This window comes from Myxine glutinosa, chromosome 5 (assembly GCF_964187855.1).
Source record: "Myxine glutinosa chromosome 5, kmMyxGlut1.1, whole genome shotgun sequence".
NCBI classification, from domain to species: Eukaryota; Metazoa; Chordata; class Myxini; order Myxiniformes; family Myxinidae; genus Myxine; species Myxine glutinosa.
The window spans coordinates 124,041,336-124,056,728 of record NC_136265.1 but is presented as its reverse complement, the minus strand read 5'-3'; positions in this window follow the sequence as shown (position 1 = coordinate 124,056,728).

Genomic DNA, 15,393 nt, shown 5'->3' with positions numbered 1-15,393 from the left:
CGGATTTCCGCGAAACGGACACGTGAGGAGCTGCACTTGGACGCACCCCAGGGAATCAGCAGCTTCGAGCGATTGTCGGGTTATTGCTTCGGAATGAAACAAGTCGATTTATTGTACGTACGTACGCACGCACGCACACACACATACACACACACACACACACACACAATCTGTCATGGCCAAAAATATTGGTACCCTTGCACATTTTTCAAATAACACAATTTTCTCTAAAAATAAGTTTGAAATTCACAAAAGTATTTGGTCTCCACAATTCTTTATTTCACTGTTAATATTACAGAACCTTTGTTTTTCATTCAGAACTTAATACATCCTTTTAAATCAGAAAATAAAAGGAAATGGCATTGACAAAATTATTGACACCCCAGACTTAATATTTGGTAGCACAGACTTTGGACAAACTATCTACAGTCAAGCGCTTCCTATAGCCATGAATGAGCTTCCTACACCTCTCTACTGGCAGTTTGACCCACTCGTCTTGTGCAAACTGCTCCAGTTCTCCCAGATTTGAAGGGTGCTTTCTCCGAACTGCAGTTTTCAGGTCTCCCCACAGGTGTTCAATGGGATTTCGATCTGGACTCATTGTTGGCCACTTCAGAACAGTCAAGCATTTTGTCTTGAACCATTCCTGGGTGGTTTTTAAAAGTGTCTTTGGGGTCATTGTCCTGCTGAAAGACCGATGACCTTCAACAGAGTCCTAGCTTTCTGACTGGATTGAACATTGCGCTCCAAACTTCCTTGGTAATCTCCTGATTTCATGATGCCATGCACACATTCAAGGCACCCAGTGCCAGAGGCAGCACAGCAACCCCAAAACATCACTGAACCTGCTCCATGTTTGACTGTAGGGAAGGAGTTCTTTTCTTTGAAGGCTTCATTTTGTTTTCTGTAAACATAGAGATGATGTGCTTCACCAAAAAGCTCTAATTTGGTCTCATCCATCCACAGGATATTCTCCCAGAAGGGTTTTTGCTTGTTCAGGTGTGTTTTGGAAAACTCTGGTCGGGCTTTCTTGTGTGTCTCTCTCAGCAGCACATGACAGCCCACATAATCTTGTTTCTCACAGTCTGAGAGTCCTTTTGGTGCTTTTTTGCAAACTCCAAGCGGGCTTTCATGTGTCTTTCACTGAGGAGAGGCTTCCGTCTGGCCACTCTGCCATAAAGCCCAGATCGGTGGAGTGTTGCAGTGATGGTTGTCCTTCTGGAAGTTTCTGCCATCTCCACACAAGATCTCTGGAGCTCAGCCAGAGTGGCCATCGGGTTCTTGGTCACCTCTCTTACCAAGGCCCTTCTCCCGCGATTGCTCAGTTTGGCCGGGCGGCCAGCTCTCGGAAGAGTCCTGGTTGTTCCAAACTTCTTCCATTTAAGAATTATGGAGGCCACTGTGCTCTTGGGAACCTTCAATGCAGCAGAAATTTTTTTGTAGGCTTCCCCAGATCTGTGCCTCGACACAATCCTGTCTCTGAGCTCCGCAGGCAGTTCCTTCGACCTCATGGCTTGTTTTTTTTTTTTGTTTTTTTTTTTGGTATACAAGATCGAGGCTCGTGAAAGAGCTAACACTAATCACACAAAAAGTCAAACCGACACACAAAACACAAAAAAACAAGGGGAGCGGCAGACAAGATGGGGAGAGAGGGGGAAGGACACAAACACAACATTTGAGAGCAGGGACATCGGGAGGACTTGGGGGGAGGTGGGAGAGGTATAAAACATATGAACACTGCAAGGACTCTGGGGTGAATTACCGGGGGTAGAAAAGATCAAGGTTTTGGATGGGGGAAGATAAGAGATGGTGGTGGACAGCTGTTTTAAAGACCTGGAGGGAGGAGTGGGATTGAAGGGAGCGGGGGAGTTTGTTCCAGAGGTGGGACAAAAGGGGAATGAAAGAGTGAAGGTGAGCAGAGAGCCTAGATTTTGGCAGTTTAACCATAAGAGGGTTGCAGGCAGATCTTGTGCGACCTGAAGGAATATTGGGGGGACAGAGCACAGAGAGAGCTGGGGGAGCAAGGCCGGAGAGGAGTCGGTAGAAGACAGAAAGCTCTGATATACTCTGATATGCATATGATATGCATGGTTTTTGCTCTGATATACATTGTCAGCTGTGAGACCTTATATAGACAGGTGTGTGCCTTTCCAAATCATGTTCAATCAATTGAATTTACCACAGGTGGACTCCAATCAAGGTGCAGAAACATCTCAAAGATGATCAAGAGAAATGGGAGGCACCTGAGCTAAATTTCAAGTGTCATAGCAAAGGGTCTGAATACTTACATAAATGTGATATTTCAGTTTTTTCTTTTTAATAAATTTGCAAAACTTTCTAAAATCCTGTTTTCTCTTTGTCATTATTGGGTATTGAGTGTAGATTGATGAGGGAAAAAATGAATTTAAACGATTTCAGCATAAGACTGCAACATAACAAAATGTGAAAAAAGTGAAGGGGTCTGAATACTTTCTGAATGCACTGTATGTGTTTATATATGTGTATATGGTTGAATATATATGTAAATTATATATTTTTGTGTTTAATTTTTAATTATTTTGTAAAAAAAAATTTAAAAAACGTTAAAAATCCACTGACATTTTTTTGTATTATGTGTCGATCAGTGGCAAAAAATTAAAATTCATTCATTAAAATTCAGGCCGTAATACAACAAAATGTGAAAAAGGTCAAGGGGTGTGAATATTTTCTGAAGGCACTGTATATGAACAGATCACGACATAACATATCAAAGGGAACAGCAAGCAGAAAGAGAGGAGGAAATACCAACAGCGGGGCCAAGGGTGGACAAAGCATGAAGAGGGCAGAGAGTGCAACACCAGAAAGGAGGAGGAAGAAGACAGAGAGACAACCAACCTGTCTGCAATGGCAAAGTGATAGCCCAATCGACTGATATTGATCATAGGAGATTCCCATAATCCCTAGTTTCTGCGGCGTCAAGCTGACCAAAATGTGAGGCAGGGGAGGCAGCCCAGAGTGGAGGCCAATACTCCATCAAGCTGCGGATAATGGCCATGTTGGTGGATAAAAGTTCAAATGTGTCAAGGAAGGACTTTGCATGACAGAGGATGCCCAGATAGTGAATGGCTTTGGAGGACAACTCTGAAATGTGGATTGCCCAAGATTAGCCTTTACTAATGTCTTGTGGACCACAGCCACCATCACCACGACCACCCCCTCACACTTTGACCCTACTTTCCTTTCCCAACGTCCTGGTGTACTTACTCCATCATTTTTCCACTCACAATGACAAGTGCTTGGCTAAAAGGAGGTCAGAGAAAGTCGAGACCATTTACAGCTCAATCTATCTCTCTGCTCTTGGGGCAGCTTGTGCAGTTGCATAGCAGATAAAATGGTCTAATGGGAAATTAGGAAAGATTCTTCGGGAGAAACAAACGTACGATGCTGTTCGTATGATTGCAAAAGAGACAACTGGCTTATTTCCCCCATTTAAAAGGAAGGTGTGCTTCACAGTACACTACCCCATGCTGCGACCGTACTCGCACAGTAGTTTGGTCTGATTGGATTTGCTGAGAAACAAGGCAATGCTAATGGATGTGTGACCATGCTAAGGATTGAGGGAGTAAGAGGTGGGTGGGTGGTGGAGTGAAGGAGGCATTGGGTCGTTTAGAATGCACGGTTTGATGGGTGGGATTGAGAGGTGGAAGGATGGGAAGAGTGTAAGTATTAGAAGTCGGAAGGGGTGGGATGGCGAGGTTGGAAGTCGGGATTTCGCAAAATAAAAAACAGAATTAGAAGGTAGAAGGGAGGAATGCTGATTTGAGTAGAGATACAACACATACAGTAAAACAATGCTAGGCCAAAAATATTTGAGATTCTAGGGAATTCCATGCCTATATCCAAAAGATGTAAATGTCCGGCTGGCTGTGTGCCAAATACCCTTCAGAAAGCACAACTCAGGTCACAATTAGGGTTGTGACTGATAAGACCAGTCACCCACAGACATGTGCAGTGTCTTTTGATATACAACATGCACATGTACTACATCAGCTGTAACCACGGTGAGCTTCCGTAATGGGCGCATAACAGCAGTGTCCGAACAACGTGAGTCATGGGAGGTCACCTGGAGGTCACCTGGAGGTCACCTGGAGGCAAAACCATCAGCAGGGAAAAGCACAAGCACATAGCACATACCACCATTTTCCCAGTGTCAATTACACCACCACATCTAACACGCTATATTAGTTATTTGTGCCTGTCGTAAGAATCCATTATGACTTCCTTAAAACCAGTAAGTTTCCTTTTTGAAATGATTTTCAATTTTGTTTTACTGCAAAGCAGACAGACAGTCAGAATAAAACATAGGGGAAATACCCTTGGCGCTCACCTGGTAGAATAAACAGGATACTGCACCGACAAAGGGTATTCAACACCAATTTCAATTGTTGCTTGAAGACAGGGCAGCATGTAGAATCATACTAATATAATCATAAAACTTTAAACAAACAAACAAAAAAAATACTTATTTTCGGGGGAAACCCCACCTCCCCCAACCCCATATACATCCTAAGACCCCAATTTTTCTAATGCCTTGAACAAACATTGGTAAGGTTGTGGTGAAGTTTCATCGAAATTGCATGTGTAGTTTCTGAGAAGAAAGCAAATACCTATTTTGGGGGGCAACCCCGCCTCCCCCATAGACCCCTAAAGGGGCAGATTTTTTTAAATGCCGTCAACATACCTTGGTACACACCGGTGGTGAAGGCTGTGGTCAAGTTTCATCGACATCGTGTGTAGTTTCTGAGAAGAAAGCAAATACCTATTTTGGGGGGAAATCCCCCATAAACCCCCAAAGGAGCAGATTTTTTTCATGCCGTGAACAAACTTTGGTACACACCGGTGGTGAAGGTTGTGGTGAAGTTTCATCGAAATTGTGTGTGTAGTTTCTGAGAAGAAAGCAAATATATATTTTGGGGGGGTCAAACCTGGACCCACTTTGACCCCCCATAGCCCCCCTCAGAGTTTGATTTTCTGAGTGCCGTGAACAAACTTCGGTACATCACAGGTGATAAAGGTTGTGGTCAAGTTTTATCGAAATAGTGTGTGTAGTTTCAGAGGAAAAAGCAAATACCTGTTCTGGGGGGAAACCCGCCCTCCCCCGACCCCATATACCTCATAAGACCCCCAGTTTTTCTAATGCCTTGAACAAACATTGGTAAGGTTGTGGTGAGGTTTCATCGAAATTGCGTGTGTAGTTTCTGAGAAGAAAGCAAATACCTATTTTGAGGGACAACCACCCCCCCCCCCCCATAGACCCCTAAAGGGGCAGCTTTTTTTAAATGCCGTGAACATACCGTGGTAACGCACCGGTGGTGAAGGTTGTGGTCAAGTTTCATCGAAATCGTGTGTGTAGTTTCTGAGAAGAAAGCAAATACCTATTTTAGGGGGCAAACCCCCATAAACCCCCAAAGGAGCAGATTTTTTTTTTATTCCGTGAACAAACTTCGGTACATCACAGGTGGTGAAGGTTGTGGTCAAGTTTCATCGAAATTGTGTATGTAGTTTTAGAGGAAAAAGCAAATTTCTATTTTGGGGGGCCAACCCCCATAAACCCCCAAAGGAGCAGATTTTTTTTAATTCCGTGAACAAACTTCGGTACATCACAGGTGGTGAAGGTTGTGGTCAAGTTTCATCGAAATTGTGTATGTAGTTTTAGAGGAAAAAGCAAATTTCTATTTTGAGGGGTCAAACCTGGATCCACTTTGACCCCGGTAAACCCCCTTAGACCCCGATTTTTTTAATGCCGTAAACAAACTTTAGTCACAACACAACAAATGTCATTTGTGCCAAATTTGGTCGCATTCCCAATCAGCGGTTTCGGAGAAGAAGTTTCAAGTGTTTATGGACGGATGGACTGATGGACTGATGGACGGACAATGCGCCATCGCAAAAGCTCCCCTGAAATTTGTTCCAGGTGAGCTAAAAATTATCTCACTCCTCTCTGTGCATGTGCAATCGGGACGAATTTTGAGCCAAGCTATGGTAAAACAAAAGACTTGTCAATATAACATTTGATTTAAATGCGTTGTTCCTTGATAAGACGTGTGTTGTTAGCCAGAAGGGGCTAACCCCCGCTCAAGCAGGGAAAATGGCCTTAAAATGCATGTTGTTTGTTGTTGTTGTTCCTTGATAAGACATCCGATCATAAACCGATAAGACAGCTGATCATAAACCGATAAGACAGCTAATCATAAACCGATAAGACATCCGATCATAAACCGATAAGACAGCTGATCATAAACCGATAAGACATCTGATCATAAACCGATAAGACAGCTGATCATAAACCGATAAGACAGCTGATCATAAACCGATAAGACAGCTGATCATAAACCGATAAGACAGCTGATCATAAACCGATAAGACAGCTGATCATAAACCGATAAGACAGCTGATCATAAACCGATAAGACAGCTGATCATAAACCGATAAGACAGCTGATCACAAACCGATAAGACAGCTGATCATAAACCGATAAGACCGCTGATCATAAACCGATAAGACAGCCGACCATAAAGCGATAAGACAGCCGATCAGAAAGCGATAAGACAGCCGATCATAAACCGATAAGACAGCCGATCATAAACCGATAAGGCAGCCGATCATAAACCGATAAGACAGCTGATCATAAACCGATAAGACAGCTGATCATAAACCGATAAGGCAGCCGATCATAAACCGATAAGACAGCCGATCATAAACCGATAAGACAGCTGATCATAAACCGATAAGACAGCTGATCATAAACCGATAAGACAGCTGATCATAAACCGATAAGACAGCTGATCATAAACCGATAAGACATCTGATCATAAACCGATAAGACAGCTGATCATAAACCGATAAGACAGCTGATCATAAACCGATAAGACAGCTGATCATAAACCGATAAGACAGCTGATCATAAACCGATAAGACAGCTGATCATAAACCGATAAGACAGCTGATCATAAACCGATAAGACAGCTGATCATAAACCGATAAGACAGCTGATCATAAACCGATAAGACAACTGATCATAAACCGATAAGACAGCTGATCATAAACCGATAAGACAGCTGATCATAAACCGATAAGACAGCTGATCATAAACCGATAAGACAGCTGATCATAAACCGATAAGACAGCCGATCACAAACCGATAAGACAGCCGATCATAAAGCGATAAGACAGCTGATCATAAACCAATAGACAGCTGATCATAAACCGACAAGACAGCTGATCATAAACCGATAAGACAGCTGACCATAAACCGATAAGACAGCTGATCATAAACCAAGACAGCTGTACAAAAAACCGATAAGACAGCTGATCATAAACCGATCATAAACCGATAAGATATCTGATCATAAACCGATAAGACAGCTGATCATAAACCGATAAGACAGCTGATTATAAACCGATAAGACAGCTGATTATAAACCGATAAGACATCTGATCATAAACCGATAAGACAGCTGATCATAAACCGATGACAGCTGATTATAAACCGATAAGACAGCTGATCATAAACCAATAAGACAGCTGATCATAAACCGATAAGACATCTGATCATAAACCGATAAGACAGCTGATCATAAACCGATAAGACAGCTGATCATAAACCGATAAGACAGCTGATTATAAACCGATAAGACAGCTGATCATAAACCGATAAGACAGCTGATTATAAACCGATAAGACATCTGATCATAAACCGATAAGACAGCTGATCATAAACCGATAAGACAGCTGATCATAAACCGATAAGACAGCTGATCATAAACCGATAAGACAGCTGATCATAAACCGATAAGACAGCCGATCATAAACCGATAAGACAGCCGATCATAAAGCGATAAGACAGCCGATCATAAAGCGATAAGACAGCCGATCATAAACCGATAAGACAGCCGATCATAAACCGATAAGGCAGCCGATCATAAACTGATAAGACAGCTGATCATAAACCGATAAGACAGTTGATCATAAACCGATATGACAGCTGATCATAAACCGATAAGACAGCTGATCATAAACCGATAAGGCAGCTGATCATAAACCGATAAGACAGCTGATCATAAACCGATAAGACTGCTGGTTATAAACCGATAAGACAGCTGATCATAAACCGATAAGACAGCTGATCATAAACCGATAAGACAGCTGATCATAAACCGATAAGACAGCTGATCATAAACCGATAAGACAGCTGATCATAAACCGATAAGACAGCTGATCATAAACCGATAAGACAGCTGATCATAAACCAATAGACAGCTGATCATAAACCGACAAGACAGCTGATCATAAACCGATAAGACAGCTGATCATAAACCGATAAGACAGCTGATCATAAACCGATAAGACAGCTGATCATAAACCGATAAGACATCTTGTAGGAGCTGTGCTCCCACGTCAACGGAAGAATGGACGCGACAAAAAGCTGGAATTCGTCCGAGTTTCTTTATTGTCACAAACCAACTCGGGTACTCTGAAAAGCCCGTTTATCGGGCAGCAATATATATACACATTATCCCGGAGCGTTTGCCCGGGAAAGGCGAGAGGGGGCGTGGCCGGGCGTCCTGGACGCGGCCTGGCAAGTCGAGGGCGGGCATGGCCGGGCGTCCTGGACGAGCCCGGCATGGTGATCGCTCCGCGTCCTTGGTAGGTGCAAGGCGATTGTGTAAACCCAGCGGTAGCCGCTACACACATCCCCCCAGAATCGACTTGCACCGGCAGGGTCAATTTAAGGGGGGTCCTGATGACCCGGCCGAAGCGACCCCTGGCGGGTCGTGGGGGGCGGGGGGGGGGGTCCGGTGTGGTGGTGGGCGGTCGAGTGGAGGGCACACATGGACGGGGGGCGGCCTCGCCGCGGCGGAAGGGCCAACCGTGGCGGTTGGTCGATGTCCACGTGCGTCGTGCGCCGGCTTGAGGCGGTCCACCGCAATCCGGTCCGACCTGCCGCCGATGTCGATGACGAACGACTTGTCGTCCCGTCGCAGGACCCGGAAGGGCCCGTTGTACGGCGGCCGGAGTGGCCCCCGATGTGCGTCATGACTGCACATCGGATTTTTATGTGAAAAAATAAAAAATATTTTTTCACATAAAACGGCTTTTTTGCATGCAAAAAAATTATTTTGCTATTTTCGGAGAAAAAAAGAATTTCGCCCTTTTTCGGGAAAAATAAAATAAAATGCCCTTTTTGGTCGAAAATGTCTGGCAACGCTAAAAAAAATTGGGGAATTTTTCGAAATTTTAAACTGCGATCGAAATTTTAAACTGCGATCGAAATTTTTAACTGTGATCGATCTCAAAAACAAAACGTTGCGTCCACTTGCGTGCGTTGCGTCCCCAGCGTGTACAGCAGTGAGGCGGTGTACTACAGTGAGAGAGTGTACACAAAGTGTGAACAAGTCTCCTATCAAGATGAGTGCTGCTCTTCGTGACAAGTGGCTGAAGGAATTCAACGCTGGCGGCGATGGGGCCACCTTCAAGTACGTGTCGAGTGACACGGCTTTCTGTCGAGCTTGTGAAAAGACTTTCCGGGCGAAGCAGAAGTCTGAGCTGGCCCAACATGTCCGAGGAGACCGCCACAAGAGCAATTTGGCCTTGAAGAAGAAGAGGACGGTCACGCAAGCCACCATGGAGGACTTTGGTGGCGGAAAGAGGCACAAGTGCGACGTCGTGGCTCAGGAGCTGTGCCAGGCCATGCTGGCCGCTGGCATCCCATGGTCGAAATTGGAAAACCCTGCCCTACGGTCGTTCCTGGAGAAGCACATCACTCTCCAGATCCCCGATGAAAGCTGGATTCGAAAGCACTACCTCGACAAGTGCTACGACGAGGCCTTGGCGGGGATCCGTGCCGACCTCGGACAGCAGCCCATCTGGCTGTCCGTCGACGAGACGACCGATTCGGCAGGTCGATATGTGGCCAACATCATCGCGGGACGCTTGTCCAAGGAGGGGTACTTTCGTCCCCACCTCGTCCAGTGCATGTTTCTGGAGAAGACCAACTCCGGGGAGATCGTGCGTGCAGTCAATGACACACTGCGCTATCTTTGGCCTGATTTCAAGCCGGAGTGCCTCAAGGTCCTCGTCAGCGATGCCGCGGCCTATATGATCAAGGCCGGCCATGCCCTGAAGGAACTCTTCCCGGACTTGCTGCATGTGACTTGCGTTGCCCACGCGCTCCACCGTGTCTGCGAGACAGTCCGAGAAATGTTCAAGGATGTCAACGACCTGATTGCCACGACGAAGAAGGTGTTCGTCAAAGCCCCGTCGCGTGTTGTCTTTTGGAAGGAGCAGCAGCCCAATCTTTCTCTCCCCCCGGAGCCCATTCTGACTCGGTGGGGGACGTGGATCGATGCCGCGGTGTTTTACGCCGAGCACTTCGAGGCCGTCAAGGACATTGTGGACCAGCTGAACGATGACGACGCGATGGCAATCCGGAGTGCCAAGGACCTGTTCGGAAAGGCGGACATCAAGCTCAGTTTGGTCTTCTTAAATGCCCACGTGTCGTTCATCCCGAAGATCCTTAAGCAGCTGAAGGAGGCCGGCATGGAGCTGGCCAAGGCCTTCCAGCTCCTTGATCAGGCCAAGGAGGAGCTCGAAAAGATCCGAGGCTGCCGTAAGGAGATCCTGCTCACCAAGTTCAAGGCGGTGCTGCAGCGCAATCCCGACATTGGTGTGCTGAGGACAGTGGCTTTGATCCTGGATGGAGATCAGCACAGATCTGAGGTTGGTGTGCCGGCTGGAGTCAAGCTTGCTGACATCCCCCTCTTGAGGTACTGCCCCATCGTCAGCGTCGACGTGGAAAGGTCCTTCTCCGTCTACAGAAACGTCCTCACTGACCGCCGACACCGCCTCACCAAGGAGAACATTACCAAGATAATGATTTCAAACACCTACTTTAACCGTTCCTAAAAGGGTCTTGTCAATTTCTTCTAGTCCTCTACTTATCAAACAATGCGGTTGCAATAAAGGTACCTGAACATCATTTTTACCTGTTTACTAGCCCAGAGTGCTTAATGTTGTGCAGGAAAAAGCTTACCATTTTTTGTTCTTTTTTTGACTGATTTCTGAAAAACTTGGTAATAATAAAAAATGAATAAAACGGGGGAAAAAATATTTCGGGATTTTTTCACATTAAAAAAAAAAAATCCCGCTTTTCAAAACATAAAAGGCCTATTTTCTTAACATAAAAATCCGTAGTCTACTCATGACGCACAAAAACGTACTCTGCTGTGCGAAGCGCTGGGGGGACGTAGGACTGGGGGTCACCGTGGCGGGACGTTGGCACGGGGGCAAACCGTCGGGCGGCCTCCTGGAGGTCCGAGCGCTGGTGAGCTGCGGACCAGGGACTGGTAGCGTCGGGCACAAATTCGCCCGGGACGCATAGCGCCTGGCCGTAGACAAGCTCGGCGGTGGATGCCCGGAGGTCCTCCTTGTGGGCCGTGCAGAGGCCCAAAAGGACCCACGGCAGCCGGTCGGCCCAACCGCCGTCCTGAAGGCCGGCCATGAGCGCGGCTTTCATGGAGCGGTGGAATCGCTCGCACAACCCGTTGGCTTGGGGGTGGTAGGCCATAGTACGGTGGAGCTTGACCCCCAGGTTGCGGGCGACCGCGCCCCACAGCTCGGAGGTGAGCTGCGGTCTGCGGTCCGACGAGATGTCCGCCGGTGCGCCGAAGCGGGCGACCCAGGTGGCGATGAAAGCCTGCGCCACGTCGGCGGTGGTGGTGGAGACGAGGGGAATGGCCTCCGGCCACCTGGTGGTCCTGTCCACCATGGTGAGCAGGTGTGTGAACCCCTGTGATGGGGGGAGGGCGCCCACCAGGTCCACGTTGACGTGGTCGAAACGTCGTTTGGGCACGGTGAAAGGTGCCAGCGGGGCCTGGGTGTGTCGGTGGACATTGGCCTGTTGGCAGGCCGTGCAGGTGCTGGTCCAATCGCGGACGTCCCGTCGAAGGCCGTGCCAGACGAATCGCGCCAACACCAGCTTCTGGGAAGCTTTCCGGCCCGGGTGGGAAAGGCCGTGGAGGGGAGGCGAAGATGCGGCGTTGCCAGGTAACGGGCACGATGGGGCGAGGCTGGCCTTGGGAGACGTCGCAGAGCAGGACAGTGTCCGCGAAGGGGATGTCGGCCAGGCGGAGGCCCATGTCCGCCGCCCGGAGGGCTTGCACCGTGGTGTCGATGGTTTGGTCCGCCGCCATAAGCACGAAGTCCACGCCGAGGTGGACCACGTTCGCGCTGGCCCGAGAAAGACAGTCGGCCACGGCGTTGTCTTTGCCGGCGACGTGCCGGATGTCCGTGGTAAACTCCGACACGGCGGAGAGGTGGCGCTGTTGGCGGGCCGACCACGGCTCCGTGACCTTGGCCATTGCGTAAACCAACAGCTTGTGGTCGACGAACGCCGTGAAGGGTCGGCCCTCCAGGAGGTGGCGGAAATGGCGAACGGCCAGGTGTAGACAGAGGAGCTCACGGTCAAACGTGCTATATTTGAGCTCGTTCGGCCGGAGCTGCCGGCTGAAAAAAGCGAGTGGCTGCCAAACCCCGTTCACCCATTGCTCATGTACGGCGCCCACCGCGTGGTCGGAGGCATCCGTGGTGAGGGCGATGGGAGCGTTGAGCACCGACCGGGTGAGCGAGCAGTGTTGTGTCGGCGAGGGCCCGCTTTGAGCTTTTGAAGGCCGCGTCCATTGCTGCGGACCAGACGACGTCGTGCTTGGCCGGCTTGCCCCGGAGGGCTTCGTAGAGGGGCCGCATGAGTTGAGCAGCGCGGGGCACGAAGCGGTGATAGAAATTCACCATTCCCAGGAATTCCTGCAGGGCCTTTATGGAGCGGGGACGCGGAAACGTGGTGATGGCCTCGACCTTGGTTGGCAGCGGCACGGCCCCGTTCTTGGTGATGTGGTGGCCCAAAAAATCAACGGCCGTCGTGCCGAAGTGGCATTTGGCCGGGTTGACGATGAGGCCATGCTCGCTGAGGTGCCCGAACAGTGTTCGGAGGTGGAGGAGGTGCTCGGACCGGGACGTGCTGGCGACGAGGATGTCGTCCAGGTAAACGAAGAGGAACGGCAGGTCACGCAGCACGCCGTCCATCAAGCGCTGGAACGCCTGAGCCGCGTTCTTGAGGCCAAACGGCATCCGCAGGAATTCGAACAAGCCGAACGGCGTGATGACGGCCGTTTTAGGGACGTCGGCCGCCCTGACAGGTACCTGGTGATATCCCCGTATGAGATCGATTTTTGAAAAAATTACCCGTCCTGCCAGACGGGCAGAGAAGTCTTGGATGTGCGGGATCGGATACCTGTCGGGGGTGGTAGCGTCGTTAAGGCGGCGGTAGTCGCCACATGGGCGCCAGCCGCCCCCTGGTTTTGGGACGATGTAATCTGGCGAAGCCCACGCGCTATCGGAGCGCCGCACGATGCCGAGGTGTTCCAAAGCGTCGAACTCGGCTTTGGCCATGGCGAGCTTGGCTGGGTTGAGGCGGCGGGCTCTGGCGTAGACCGGCGGGCCCGTGGTTGGTATGTGGTGCTCGATCCCATGTCGTACTGCGACGGCCAAAAACGTCGGCCGCGTGAGGGCCGGGAACTCCGTGAGCAGGCGAGCAAACTCGTTCGCCGCCAGGAGGGCGCATGCCAGCTTGGTCGGAGCGGAGCTGCTCAATGTGCATACCATGGAGCTGAAGGTCTCGGCGTTGATGAGGCGACGCCGTTGGACATCCACCAGCAGTCCGTGTGCACAGAGGAAGTCGGCGCCTTGCAGAGCCATGGGCACGCTTGCGGTTACAAAAGTCCAAGTAAAGCGTTGGCCGCCGAAGCAGAGGGCGACGTTGCGCGGGCAGAAGGTGCGGATGGCCGAGCCGTTGGCCGCCACCAAAGAGGGGCCGCAAACCGCGGACTGCCTGTCCTGATCGGAGGTGGGTATGATGCTCAGTTGGGCGCCGGTGTCGCACAGGAAGCGCCGTCCGGACGCTTTGTCCGTGATGAAAAGTAAGTTGCCCGTGTGGCCGGCGCTCATGGCTGGTAATGAACGCCGGCCCGGCCGTTTCCCGACCTGCTGAAGGTGCACGGGGGTCGGCATGTCCGGGCCTTCTGTCCGAACCTGGCATGATAGTAACACCACGCTTGGTCAGGTGGAGGCCCCGGTCGTCGTGCTGGAGGTGTTCGGCTCGGCGTCGCGGCCACCAATTGCGTCGGCAGTTCGGTCGTCGACCGTGCCGGGTGCTTGGGCGTCATGGGCGTTGCGTCGGACGGCGGTGGGCCCCAGGTCGTTGCTGCAATGCGTTGGCCTGCCGCGGAGATCTTGTCGGCTTCCCTGGCGAGGGCGCGGGGATCCGTGATCGTCGTGCTCACCAGGGCGAGGCGTACCGGGCTAGGCAGCTGACTGAGGAACAGCTCCCGGAACAGGAATGCCGGAGAGTGCTCGCCGAGCAGCGAAAGCATGTAGTCCATTCGCTCGGACGGGTGCGTGTCGCCGAGCTCGGGCAGGTCGAGCAGGCGCCGTGTGCGTTCCGCCGATGGGAGGGCGAAAGCGTCGAGGAGGAGCTTTTTAATCGCGCCGTATTTGTCAGCGGCTGGCGGGCTCTCGAGGAGGCTCAGGGCGCGGGCCGCGGTGGCTGAGCCGAGCGCTGCTACCACATGGTGGAAGCGGGTGTCGTCGGCCGTGATGCCTCGCAGGGCGAACAGGGAGTCTGCCTGGGCGAACCAAACCGCCGCGTGAGCCTCCCAGAAGGTAGGCAGTTTGAGGGCAACTGCCGTGTCCATGTCGGTAGGTCACCAATGTAGGAGCTGTGCTCCCACGTAATCGGAAGAATGGACGCGACAAAAAGCTGGAATTCGTCCGAGTTTCTTTATTGTCACAAAACAACTCAGGTACTCTGAAAAGCCCGTTTATCGGGGAGCAATATATATACACATTATCCCGGAGCGTTTGCCCGGGAAAGGCGAGAGGGGGCGTGGCCGGGCGTCCTGGACGCGGCCTGGCAAGTCGAGGGCGGGCATGGCCGGGCGTGCCCGGGTATGCCCGGGCGTCCCGGACGAGGCCTGGCAAGTTGAGAGCAGGCCTGCCCGGGCGTCCTGGACGAGCCCGGCATGGTGATCACTCCGCGTCCTTGGTAGGTGCAAGGCGATTGTGTAAACCCAGCGGTAGCCACTACAATCTGATCATAAACCGATAAGACAGCTGATTATAAACCGACAAGACATCTGATCATAAACCGATAAGACAGCTGATCATAAACCGATAAGACAGCTGATTATAAACCGATAAGACAGCTGATCATAAACCGATAAGACAGCTGATTATAAACCGATAAGACATCTGATCATAAACCGATAAGACAGCTGATCATAAACCGATAAGACAGCTGAT